The sequence below is a fragment of the Sinocyclocheilus anshuiensis genome, unplaced genomic scaffold (assembly GCF_001515605.1).
Source record: "Sinocyclocheilus anshuiensis isolate Anshui unplaced genomic scaffold, SAMN03320099.WGS_v1.1 scaffold904, whole genome shotgun sequence".
Taxonomy (NCBI): domain Eukaryota; kingdom Metazoa; phylum Chordata; class Actinopteri; order Cypriniformes; family Cyprinidae; genus Sinocyclocheilus; species Sinocyclocheilus anshuiensis.
The window spans coordinates 81315-95478 of NW_015552589.1; the positions used below are offsets into that span (position 1 = coordinate 81315).

Sequence of the window (14164 nt, forward strand, 5' to 3'; positions counted from 1 at the left end):
TATATATATATATATATATATATATATATATATTTAAATCTTTATTTTATTTTTTGTATTTATTTTATTATTTATGTTCAACATCAATTGATTAAATTGATCAGTATTTTAATCAGGTTGATAAATTATTATTAAAGCTGAAGCTAAAATGGATTTCTATTATTTACATTTACATTTTTCATACTTAAAATGCCATGGAAATGTTGAAGTGTCTTGGAGGACCATCTAAATAGCATGGTACATGAATATGGTAATGATTTAGTACCATGGTGTAAATAAAAGTAACAATTTAGTTTGCTACAAATAGTAGCAATTACTTGAGTCTCAAAAAAATTGAATGGGGAAAAAATGTAGTAGCACTGCTCAAGATTAATCTGTAAAAATCTATTAATAGAATATTTGGGTTTATAAATGTAGATATAATAGTCATAATGCCCTGTATATTCGTCTGCGTGAACTTCATAAAAACATTCTTTAAAGGGATCGTTCACCCAAAAATGAAAATTAGCCCATGATTTACTCACCCTCAGGGCATCCTAGGCATATCTGACATTCCTCTTTCAGATGAACACAATCACAGTTATATTTAAAAATCCAAGCTGTATAATGGCAGTGAATGGTGCCCCTGTTTTTGAAGCTGAAAAAAGTGCATCCATCCATCATAAAACTACTCCACACGGCTCCAGGGTGTTAATAAAGGACTTCTGAAGCGAAACCATGCGTTAATGTAAGAAAAATATTGATTTTTTTTTTAATTTATAAACTGTAATCTCCAGATTCCGGTCGCTCAAGCAGGCGCTTTCACGACAAGGCACTCGAGCGTATGAGGCATAGCTGAAGGTGCAACGTAAGCTCCGTTTGTTATAGTGAGTTAATATAACTCCGATAAGATTCATCTGAAAGAGGAATGTCAGATACGCCTAAGATGCCCTGAGAGAATCATGGGCTAATTTTCATTTTTGGGTGAACTATTCCTTTAACAATCAAAAACTGGTCATGACCTTTCAACACATCACATCAACTCATCACACTGACTCATTTCAATAGTGTTTTCAGTATATTTTCAAGGTTCAAACAGTGTGATAAATACTATCTTCTGTACATTGCCTTTTCTCTACATACATCTTAAGGAGTTTTTCCTCGTCACTGTCACCTTTGGCTTATGCTTACTGTGGAATTTTTAAAGCTACTCTTTGTAAACCTACTTTAAAAGTATTTTGTATTGTGAAATGTGCTTTAGAATTAAATTACAGATATCCATTTGACATTTTCATATTTTGCTTGTCTTTTATGTGTTGTTTTATTCATGTAGCCAAGATGTACGTAGATTTTTTTGGCAATATGTCATCTTTCGTTCCTACTATTCAGATATATCCGAGTCTGAATTTATTAGCTTGTGGTATAAGAATGGGTAGTGTTTGTGTGGCATATAGGCGTTTTTATTCATTCAGGATAAGTGCAGCTCTTAACCTATACACTTTTTCATCAACAGACGTGGACCTCAGTTCAAATTTCTGCTTGCCGATTATGTCTCTCTACATTAGAGCACTTATATACAATGGAAGTGTTACCTGACAATGTAGACTGATAATAGCATCTAAAGTAAGTCCTGCTGCAGAGAACGTCCACAGTTGGTGAACACTGATGAACATTTTAGACAGACATATTGATCGATCTGTGGCTGTAATGTGTCATTTCAGAACACCTTGTCATTTTATTGCCGTTTTGGGAGGCAAATACTGTAAAGAAATGACAAATGTCATTACAGTTTTGTGTAAAGCAAAAAACCTTGTAACTAAGTCCTTATCCTGTAAATCCTTTAATACAGATATTCATTGATATTTCATGTCTTTTCTGATGGCAGGAATGCTGTGGAAATACAGTTTGGAATCATCATTGTTACTCTTTCCCCAAGACCGGAATGATGGAAAAAATTTCAGCATGTACGGTAATAATGAAAATCACCTTCTTTTTCTTTCTTTGCTTTACTTGATGTCTCTGTTATACATTGTAACTGAAGGGAATTTCAAACATATGTTTCTTTAATCATTTAAATATTGGAGAGATGAATCCTGTGAAAACATGGTCGTATTTCACCACAAAATCAAAGGGGAAAAATAATATTTTGCATAAAGAAAATGAATCCTATTTTTGTTAAACTTTTCATGACAATTAAACACCACCTCCCAAATTTTTTAGGATGTTTGAGTTTTAAAAAAAAAGTCCCATTATTCTCAATAATGATACTTTTAATTACTCTAATACTGTGCTGCAGTACAAATATTTTTATTCCATAAATTAAAGGCAGTTCCATGAATAATACCATGATGTATAACTGAAATAAAATATTTTTTTTCCTACATAATGAGATTTTTTTTGGCATGTACATTAATGAAAATAATGTAATTGTGCAAAATATCTTTAATAATCATAATAATTTGCTTAAAGGGGTCATATTGTCAGGGTTCTGTCACTTCGGTCTAGTGTAATTCATGGTTTTGTGACAGAGCCCTGACACTCCCGTCATGTCATTGTTTTCATGTGAGCGTGCGGCTTCGAGAGTGCTCGAGCCGTGCGCTCTCGTCTGCGTGTACTGTTTCATGTTGGAGCGTGGTGTTCGGATCCCGGCACTCAGGTCTTGAGTTTCGGTTTCGTTTCGGGGTCCGGACACTCGCGCTCCATGTTCTGTCTGTTGTGGGAGCGTGCGGTCTCGAGTTCGCTCGGCCGTGCGCTCTTCTGTCCACGTGTTTTGTGTAGCACGCGGTTTGTGTTCAGCCGCGTGCTTTTCTTGTTGTCTTGTGTGAACACGCGGCTTATGAGTTTTCTCATTAGCTGCGTGTTCGTGTCTTTTTGTTCAAGCACATGGCTTGTGATTTGTTTGGCTGGCCATGTGCTTGTGTTTTTGTTTTGTGTGAGCACATGGCTTTTGTCTTTGTTTCCTGTCCGGCGATCCACAGCGCGAAGTTGATGTATTTCCTCAGCGACCAGCACGGATCAGCTCTAGGCATGACGAAGCGGATATCGTCCTCTTTTGGAAGGCCAACCAAAGTAGTTTCGCTTTCACGACGAAACACACAGCGCCTTCACGACATGGCGGCGGCAGCAACAATACTACAGTGAGAATAAAAGTTACGCCTTCTTTCTTTGTGTGAACATTTGGGCGGCGTTATGCAAATCTTCCCACATCGTGACGTAGACATGTGGGGGCGTGTTAGAACGAGCCGTTTTAGGTAGGCGTGGTTGTCTCTTAACTTTTATAAAGAATATCTCTTTGGATTTGAGACTTTAGTCTTTGCAACTTTACAGATCTTCTTTATGCACCAAGAGCTTGTGACACTCCAAAGAGAAAGGAAAAATTGAAATCGCATCATATGACCCCTTTAAATTTCTATACGAAATGTAACATTTCCTATTTTTTCTGTTGATTTTGGTGTAAATTATGACCTGGAGAATCACCGCATGCAACTCTGTCTTCGTTTGACAAAAACATATAGAGCACTTCCACTTTCGATGTCACATTCTAACCTAGTTATGGATTTTATGAATACATTTTTCAGAATAATTTTAATCTCAGAAAAGCCAAAGTTTAAATGCATATTTACCCCCTTACACATATAATTTACAGTTATGCTCACAAACAAACTGAACACATTAGAGATCCGCATCCAGACGCACACAGCTGGCACGGCACTTAACTGCCACTGACAATGCCCTGGCAACCGATGGGCGCGTCGCCAAGCAGCGAGTTCCCATAGCAACCTGCCATTCGCTGGCTATTTGAATAAGGTATCGGCAGACAGACACACAGGCTTATGAGGAGGGAGATGGGTTTGGGTGAGGTGGAGAGTAGAGGAAGAGTGACAGAAAAAAATAAAAGGGAAAAAGAGATAAAATAGAGAGTGAGTAAAAGAGAGATGGAGAGATAGAGAGAAAGAGAGAGAGTTTGTTAACTGGTCCTAAATTGAACTTAAATGTATGTGATAAACTTTTAATGTTTTTCACATTGTGTGCATTTACACAAAAGAAAAATGAATTAATTTCAGTCCCACTTCTTATCAAAAATTCAAAACAAATCTGCATTAAATCAACATTTTGCAATTTAGAACTCAAAACTAAACATTTGTTCCAGCTTCATCGCTGTGTGGTCTCATAATTAAGATCATGACAAGTGTGTGATCTTATGTCCCAATGATTTGTGCTGGCAAAGACACACACACATACACATTCAGGTTGGCAAAAAGCTGGCACTGGCACCACCGTGCCGCATTCGCACGTGATTGGACTGTGAATGTGGCAGTGAGAGAAAGAAAAAGAAAGAGAGAGGAAGATAGGGTGGAGCTGAGCCAGAACGGGAAGAACAAAAGTCTTTAAGGATATTAAACCTCAAAAGTGATCTAAACAACTGCAACATTAAGAGCAGGAGGCACAAATCCATAGGCCAAGTTGTCAGTGGTTTGGTTTGTAGTTTAATTTGCGTCAGTAAAATTAATGCGTTTGGCTGTGAAAAGGACAGAGAGTGAGAAAGGAGCTGAATAGACCACGCAGTTAATGTTTGGAGCACATTCACGTCTCACCCTGGAGATCTCTGTCATTGTCAGATGAACAGAGCTGTCCAACATATGTGTCTGCATTTGTCTGGGTCTCTGTCTGTGAGAGGAACAGTGTGAACATTAACTGTTTCGTGTTAAACGAATGGTTCACTCAAAAATCTTAATAATCTGATCATCTTCTCCTCCAGTGAGCTGTTAACTGATGCTTGATGTTTAAAACTAATGATGTTTAAATGTTTGAGAGATGATTGCTGTGAAAACATGGTCATATTTCACCCCAAAATCAGTGGGAAAAATATTATTTTGCATAAAGAAAATAAAGCCTATTTTTGTTGATATTGTAATGACAATTAAGCACCCCCTCACAATTTTTTTAGGATGTTTGACTTTTTACATTTCCATTATTCTCAATAATTATACATTTTTATTACTCTAATACTATAGTTGTATTGCGCAAATTAAAGTACCACAAATACTACTGTGATTACTTATAATTACTTCACAATTTAGGTAAAAAAACATTTTTTTCCAACTTAATGATAATGAGCAGGTAATTCAATTATTATTATTATTATTATTATATGTTAAATAACATTTCTTATTTTTTTTCTTATTTATTTTTCTTTCAGTTGATTTTGGTGTTAAATTCGACATGTTTTTGCCATGCTTTTGTGAGATTCATTCTGAGTGGCTCTGTGTCTTTGCTTTGGCAAAGAACCGTATCAGTTTAATTCACAAACAAATCCTTCAGTCTTGTTTTGTGAATCAGATAAACTATAGTTCATTGACAAGATTCAACTTAAAAGCATGATTTGTTCATGAAACGGCTCAATTGCTACTTCTAGGGAGAATATAAAGATTTTTATTAAATAGTGATGTAAAATTCACTATTGTGGACTGAAATATAGTGTCTGAGTCATACTTTTTCATTTAATAAATCCTCATTTATAGTAATTACATGAATTTAATACATTTCTCATTATGTTTTGCACAGACTAAATATCATAAGCATTTGGAACATCATGTGGGTGAGTAAATACTTACATTTGATTCATTTCTGGGTGAACTGTAATTTAAATGAAAGGCTGACAGATGCCAAGGATCTGGTAATTGTTTGCTGATACACAAACGTTTGAGGTAACAAATGCCAGAATGAGAATCTTCATTCTAGAGACAAACCAAAATCGACTGATCCACAGGCTGGATTCATTTTCCAGGGTTTCAGACACACAGAAGTACAAAACAAAACAGATGAAGGGGATTTTTCTTCTTTGAGCTGCATATGAAATTGATTGAAGTCACCTCGTTAAGCATGTGCAATTTCCAAGTACTTCAAATGCCCCAAGATCAGACTTTCTTATCAATTGTTTTCAGTAGTGCAATAGTAGAAGCACTCTTCATGATGGCTTGATCGATCAAGGTTTTTTTAGTATTTCCATATTTTATTATGTGAAAAACTTCATGTCAGTCTCCTGAATGGTATTAAATACGCGCTGTAGCTCTTATAAGTCTCCAGATTGATTTGCTCTCTCATGTGTGCTTTCAGCTGCCTTCGAGGATTCATCTCACACATGGAATGAATGTAAGAATTTGAATGTAAAAATAACATTGATGACTACTTCAAATAATAGTCGAGAAATCAATTCTGTCCCTTGACATAATGTTCCATGCTCACAAAAAACTCTTTTATGACATGGCTTTGAAAATGCTGATTTTTCTGGCTTCAAGGCTGCGGGTGTAATGAAAATGATAAAGATGTGTATGTCTGGACAAAAGAAAAGAATACTTTCCCATAATGCACTCCTTAAAGGGATAGTTTGCCCAAAAATACTCAACCTCTTGTCCTTCCAAACCCATAAGACTTTCAATCATCTTCAAAACACAAATAAAGATATTTTTAATGAAACCTGAGCGATTTCTCTCCCTCCATTGAAAGTCCATTCAAAAAAGGTCATAAAGAGATCATAAAAGAAATCTATATGAATAGAACAGTTTAATGTAAGTCTTCTGAAGAGACACTGTCACTTTATTTGATGGACAGATTTAATTTAGGCTTTTATTCACATATAAACATTGATCAGTGCACATACATAGAGCTCATCAAATATGGTAAACAAAAGCTCAGTTGTACTTGTTTGGCATGCAAGAACACACTTCAGTGGTTCTTGCACACCAAAAAGCACATTTAAGCTTCCATTTACCATATTTAATAAGCAATCTTGTCTCTTCAAGAAGACTTGATCCATATGGTTTATTTGATCATGTCTTTATGAATTTTCGAAGCGTCTTAAGTTTTGCTTGTGTGGTCTTTCAATTGATGGACAGAAATATCTCAGGTTTCATTAAAAATATATTTTTTGTTTTTTAAAGATGAACAGAAGTCTTATTGGAGCAACATGATGGTGAGTAAATGATGACAGAATTTTCATTTTTGAGTGAACTTTCCCTTTAAGTCTATCAGACATCAAAAAGAGGTTGAGAGGCTAAACCTTCTGTTAATTATTTAGTATTTGCTCATTTATCGATTTACATTTTAGTAATATTATTCATCTTTTGTAATAGAAGTATTTCAGTGTAATTTTTTTTGTGCTGAATGGACATACTAACATAAAAAAAAATCTATGGGAAGTGCTTGTGTGTAACAAGTCAAGTCACCTTTATTTATATAGCACTTTATACGATACAGATTGTGTTAAAGCAGCTTTACAGTGTCAAACAGGAAAAACGTGCTGATAATGCAAAAAAGACAATAGAAAACAGTCAGTTTTTCAGTTAAAGTCGGTTCATCATTGATTCAGTGATGTCCATCATCCAGCTCAGTTCAGTTCAGTTCTCTTCAAATAGTGTCTGCGCAGTCAGGTCAACAATATTGCCAGTTGTGGCAATTGAAAACGAAAATGTGAAAATTAACAGTAATATCATTTTTCACAAGTGGATGCTGTTTTGCTTTACGTAAGTTGTCCAGTAGGGGAAGACATTACACATGAAATCTATTGAGGCCTGATTGCGAGAGTATGTAGAAATCGACCTGTGAGTCAGTGCGCTGCAGGCTGAGGTAGTTGGTTGTATGGTTTTGCATCATAATCAGCCTGGAGTTAACTGTACAACCTTCTAGCTTTCCCTGCGGTGTCACCATTACGTCGAGGTGAGTATGAATGACCATCAGCTGCATGCAGACAAGCATTTCAAATGTTTTTGCCTAAAATTGAGCTGCAAGATTGAAAACGAAACATATGGTCTGAATCAGCACAGAAGCACCTTCATTGTTGTTGTTTTTGTAGCTTCAGTGTTTGTTGCGCTATCATTAACAGGCTGTTAGTCGCTCCTATCTGCCAGATGGACTGTTTGGGTGAGTGCCCAACTGCCCCCATCCACAAGAGGGCTCCAACAAATCAGTCAAATTCTAGCAAATTCCTAATTAAAACCAAAAAGGTGGAGATAACAGATTGAAATTAAATATATTCAAGAGGATAAGTGCATTTTGTGTACATAATAGGGTTGTTCAACCTTTAGCTCAAACAGTAGAGCATGGCGTTAGCAACGCCAGGTCATGGGTTTGTTTCCCAGGGAGCCATGAACTGATCAAATGTACACCCTGAATGCAGTTTAAAGCCTTATTCGCACGGGATTAGTATTATCTGGAGACCTTGTGTGATTTTGAAATTAACCCCCCACCTCTGAATTTCGTGTGGTGCATTCGCACGGGATAAGCGAAGCCTGTGATTTTACTCGAATTTACCGATTTATCTACCGGATACCCGGATGTCAAGGCTTTGAGAGTCCCGTTCTATGGTCCAGGTGGATTTAAAAAAAAGAAAATAAATTAATATAGTTTCGTGCCCTGTGACATTTACATTTCACCAGGTTAAAATAGTATCTCAAGATTTATGCTTGATTTATTTGTAACACATTAACCTCAAAACCTTTTCAGCCTTTTCTATCTACAAATTGTATGGTGTAGCGATATGACAGCACCCAAAATACTATCAAACACTCCAACGCAGCTCCATTCTTCGCGAAAGATGGATAAAAAAAGCGCACAGGAAACAAAAACCTCGAAAAATTATATACGACTCGCCAAATGCAGGCCGAATCACAGAGATGCCGATTCGCACGGGACTAATATTATCACAGGACCTCGGTGTTCGGCGAAATATGGTAGGTCTTTTGCGGGGGAATTTTTACTTTACAAATTACAGACATGGCCGATTCGCACAGGATTAAGATCACAGACAACCTCCGCAATTATTACAAATGACTGGAGGTCACCAGGTAATACTAATCCCGTGCGAATAGGGCTTAAATTGCTTTGGATGAAAATGTTCAACATTCAGAATTGCATTGAGAAAGCCATTTAAATTCCAGTTGATTGATTGCAGTCACTGAATTTGAAACTGAAATAGAATTAAAATAGAATGAAATTCATAAAGATGCTGTAAGTGTAGATTGAAATAATTCATTTCACACCCCCCCCATCCCATCCCCCCAACATATGAGTAGCATATGAGTAATTTGCAAAAATATGATATTAAATAACCAGTGTTTGAAATGCTACCAATACAAATTTGTGTTTAATTTATATATATTTTTTCCATCATATTTAATAAATAAATTTTAATTTCATGGGTCATTGTGGAAAAACACTTAAATATTATCATTTTGAATTAAGTTAATTGTTTTAATAAAACAATTAACACCAAATTGTAATAGAATTTATTTTTCTGAAAACAATAAGGTGGATATTTTGTGTCACTTCAAAATTAAATTATGTTTTTGTGTCTTTTTTAATTATTGTGATAATATTGAGCAGCTGAGGAAGTATTAATCAGAATAAAAAATATATATTCTACATGTTGATTAACAAATAGACACAAGTTAGCATATTAAAAATTTGCTGGATGAAGAATTTGAAATCTGATGGGATCCACGGAAGAGTTTAAGCTAGAAGAGCCATAATAATATATAATATAATATAATATAATATAATATAATATAATATGTCAGCAATTTGTGTTGATATAAAATGTTTATTTCATACACAGATACTTCTCAATTGCTTTCAATGGAGAAAAATTTGTGGAAGCAGATAAATCAGACAAAAAAAATGTTGGTCAACTATAGATAAGCACACAATGGCTGATAAAACTGGAATAGAGGATGGTATTTTATCATTGGAAAAAAATGACTCAATTCACACAAGTATTTATGGTTCAATACATGAAGAAATAGCACTGCTGTGGCACTCAATCTTCTAATTTTTCCCCAATACTGAAAGTATTTTGGACAAAACCAGGCAGCACTTCATTATCCATTTTCCATTACCCGTAATCTGCTAATTAGCTAATTTTAATGTGTTTTTAGGTGCAAACCGCTATTCTTTTCTTCTCAAGCACATACATTATAACAAATAGCAGGATATTAGGATGGGTTTTAAGTTGTGTGGTCAGTGTGTGTTTGCTATTAGCCTCTCAATCATCTGTCCAGCACTCTTATGAATGATTACAGCCTCCTCCTCCTCCTCCTCCTCCTCTTCTTCACCATCATCATCATCCTTCTCCTCTAAGAGATAAAAAGAGCACATATCAGCAATCTGTGCCTGTCGTTGTTCTTTTCCAGACACATAAACACACACCAAGACGTTCAGCCTCACATTACGAAAAAACAGAGAAATCACACTCAGGAGAGACTGGATTGAGACAGACCCGAGAACAAAGAAACGGTCCTGTGCACATAAACGAACCTGTGCAAATAAAAACCCTCCCATGCGTAGCCTCAAGAAGAGCTATGATTTAATGGAAAATTCCAGCTTTTTGATCATTTAGTGCGAATTATTACATGAAGGAATGTAGGAATGTGCTATAGATATTGATGTACTAATTTGATTGCGTGCTAGAACAGGTGTCTCAAGGGACTTATTTTTTGAAATATCTAACATCATAATGCAAACAGAGGCGCTATATTGAAATTGTGAAAGTATTACCTTGATCCCCCTCCATGTTTCACGGTATAAAAGTGCGTCATGGTATTCTGCTGTGTTGCCTGATTCTTACTCACTCGACTGTTCCCCCAAACACGGTCTCTGTCTCTGGTGTTTTGGCTCGTTATCTTTTGATTAATCCATCTAATTGTTTGTTTTCCTTTTCAATACGGCCCTGATTGGTTGTGTAACTTCTTTGTTTGTTTGTTCATTCAGCTCCATCATCAGTGTGTTTGGTGAATTCACAGTGTGGATCATGAATATTTATCGTGCACTGGCTGATGGGATTCAGATCCTGGAGATTATATACTGGCTGTGGATTTAAGGTGAAACTAGACGGGTGATGAATTGACTGGTTAGCATCACCCCTGCTGGTAGATGTCGTAACTACACCATCTGGGTAGAAAAAACGCCTTTCTCTAGAGGTGGCATCATAAGAAACTGTATATTTGAAATAAAAATGTGCAAAGTAGCATATAAATCACAAGTATTTCATTTATGTTGTTGTAGATTTTCTGCTGCTATTGACATTCACATGACAAGTGTTTCTGGAACTTAATGTCCATGAAACAAAGATGGCAGCCTCATGTACTTCAGGGGATCCTACGCCAGCTGAGCATTTGCCCTTGAGAAGAATTGGAATGGATGTATAGCTTTCTCAAGGTATTATAGACCTCCTTCTGTGAAATATTTTATATCTATTTATATACCGAAAATTATCTCATATAATATAATATAATAGAATATATTTTACACCACAATTTTATTTACATGTATATCGTAGAAAACAGTGCTTGAAGTGCTTTATATGTCAGAATACAAAAAGTGACAAAAAAACCCAAGTAAGAACACAATTATTTATTTTCTCCTCATTTTTACTTCCTTTTAATTTGACAATTTGATCATTTCCTTTTACTACTACTACTACTACTACTATTATTATTATTATTATAAATAATAATTATAATATAATCTTATTATAATATTATTATACAACATAAAAAGACACAAATACTTGATCAGTCACATGATCAGTGGTACAAATGTACTTTTTTGATTAGTGACCTAGAAATAGTACAGAATATTAAATGCTTTTATTTACTAATTTTAAGTCATAACTTGTCTACATTTTATTTATTTTTTTTTTTTTTTTAATAAATCTCCTACTTATTTCCATGTGTAAATCCCATATGTCCAACTTGGTCTCATATTTTTGCTCCACACAGTATATTATTAAAGAGTCTTTAGATTATTATGTAACCTGCTAGCTCTTATAAATGAATCATATGATGTGCTAGTCTGAGTTGAAATCGTGTAGAATGCTTTTATTTACTAATTTTAAGTCATAACTTGTCTACATTTTATTTATTTATTTTTTTTTTTTAATAAATCTCCTACTTATTTCCATGTGTAAATCCCATATGTCCAACTTGGTCTCATATTTTTGCTCCACACAGTATATTATTAAAGAGTCTTTAGATTATTATGTAACCTGCTAGCTCTTATAAATGAATCATATGATGTGCTAGTCTGAGTTGAAATCGTGTAGCCTAACATGTATGCACAGTTTCCTCGTGCAGGCTTAATTGAGTCATTCCAACCTGCCATTATATCAAATCTTTCAATCAAAGAAAGGAGTTTGGTATAATGCAACATGATGGCTGGTGACACTTTTCATTACTGCAGGGTAATCACCCCAGAGCTTTTGTTGTCTGGGAGAGGAATCTCGTTCTTTTTCTCTCTCTCTCTCAGAAATGATCTTTAACTCACAATCTCCCCATCTATCCCATATTGTCTCATCTGTTCAATTTCACACACAGACACCCTTCCAAGCCTTGAGATCAATCATAAGGTGTTATGACTGTTCTTGCGTTCGAGTGCTAGACATTGCTGGGGGGGGGGAAGAAAGAGAGAGAGAGAGAACGGCAGAAATTCTACGGACAAAACGCAGGAGAGGAGAAGAAGAAAACAAGGGGGGGGGTTGGTTAGAGGAAGTGGAGCGAGACACTGAGGCAGGGACAGTGACGACAGGGAGCAGCACTGGGTCTGAACGTCCACGGTACACTCTGGTTGGGTACGTTAGTGTTTAGGTGACACTGATTTATGATGTTGGGGGGGATTAGACATGGTTTCTGTCAGGGCGGGAGGAAGGAGTAATGAGAGGAAGGGAGGGAGAAACAGAGAGAAAGGGAAGAGAAGAGGGGACGGCATCAGATAATGGTGGGCTGCTCAAAGCGCACCTATCTCATGAGCTGCGCTGCCTCTGATCGCCACGAGTGTCAGAGCATCATCGCCACGCTAGGAGGGCGAAGAAGAGAGGAGAGCACAGGGCGAGATAGAAGTCAAACAGGGATGGAGGAAACTAGTTAATCGTACGGCTCTAAGGAAGCGAACGTCTGGAGACACTATAGCGGATTTCGAGACAACTCTTTAAGTGTATAACATACAAGGCGTACCGTGCGTGTCTGTGAGTGCGTGTGAATTAGGTTGGGACGAGAAGGAATAACGAACAAAAGACTTCCGTGTTTGGCTTTTTTAACATTTGTAACACTGCAAACTGTTGTTTTTCCCTGCATGCCATTCTAAATCTGCCTTTTTGTCTGCTGTTTCCCTCTCCACTCTTGTTTCGAAAGAGATAGGCAGCCTTAAAACTGGGGCACTATGAGACCGAGAGGAAGAGAGAGAGAGCAGTGTTTGCTGTTTTCTGGTACCGCATGCTTTCTATACATCTTCGACCCACGACATGCCGCATTTATCGTACAATTTATCGCGCAAAGGCCGGGCGGTTTGTAATACGCATCACACGTTTATAGATATACCACTTATGTGTGTCGCTCACTTGCACACCTTAATGCCTCTGGGTTTGTGGCTTCGGCAGAAAAGGAGGGCAGCCAGAGAGAGAGACAGAGAGAGGGCAGAGACAGTTTGCTGGCAGTGCATATCTGTTTTTGGGTTAATTTGGTTCACGTGTCATACTCAGTGTCTGCCACCAGGGGGTCTGACAGAACTAACTGCGCGCTCGTTTATGGCGCTGATGCCAAGTCTTAATTTTTCCGTTCTCGTTAGCGGATTGCTGTTAATTCCTGAGGGTTCAAATTAGTGTAATGTGTTAAAATTTGCTTCTGTTTGCCACAGGTCGCAACCTCAGAAGATTTAGAGACGTCACTTGATTTGGAGAAGAAACCGTCATTGTGAGAGTAATGCATTTACTTTTTCTTTTGTAAAATCTGACAACGGTAAGAAGGAAGGTAAAGAAGTGTTGTCATCCAAGATTAGTATGCGGTATGTATAATGCAGTGCATGTATATGTATTTATATAGAAAGATATAGATATAGATATATAGACATATAGACACACACACACACACACACACACACACACTGCCGTTTAAAAGCTTTGGGTTGGAAAGATTTTTTAATCTTTTTTTAAAAATAATACAATTATCAAAAATACAGTTAAAAAAATCAATTTATTATTATTGCTATTATTATTGATTCATTATTATTATTTTAAAAATTATTTCTTTTTATTATCAATGGTGAAAACAGCTGTGCTGTCTAATATCTAATATTTTTGGAAACGGTAATAAAAAAGAGCATTTATTTGAAATATATATTCGTATATATAAATATATTT

At 36.2% G+C, this 14164-nt stretch overlaps 1 protein-coding gene across 1 annotated transcript in view; it reads right to left on the minus strand.

Moving 5' to 3' along the window:
* Nucleotides 1-9994: 9994 nt before the first annotated feature.
* LOC107665488 (vesicle-associated membrane protein 2-like) overlaps nucleotides 9995-14164 on the minus strand; it is a 20046-nt gene continuing 15876 nt past the window's right edge. The window contains exon 7 of the transcript XR_001631552.1: nucleotides 9995-10007. The gene's annotated coding sequence lies outside the window, so the exon portion shown is untranslated. The remainder of the gene's footprint in view (nucleotides 10008-14164) is intronic.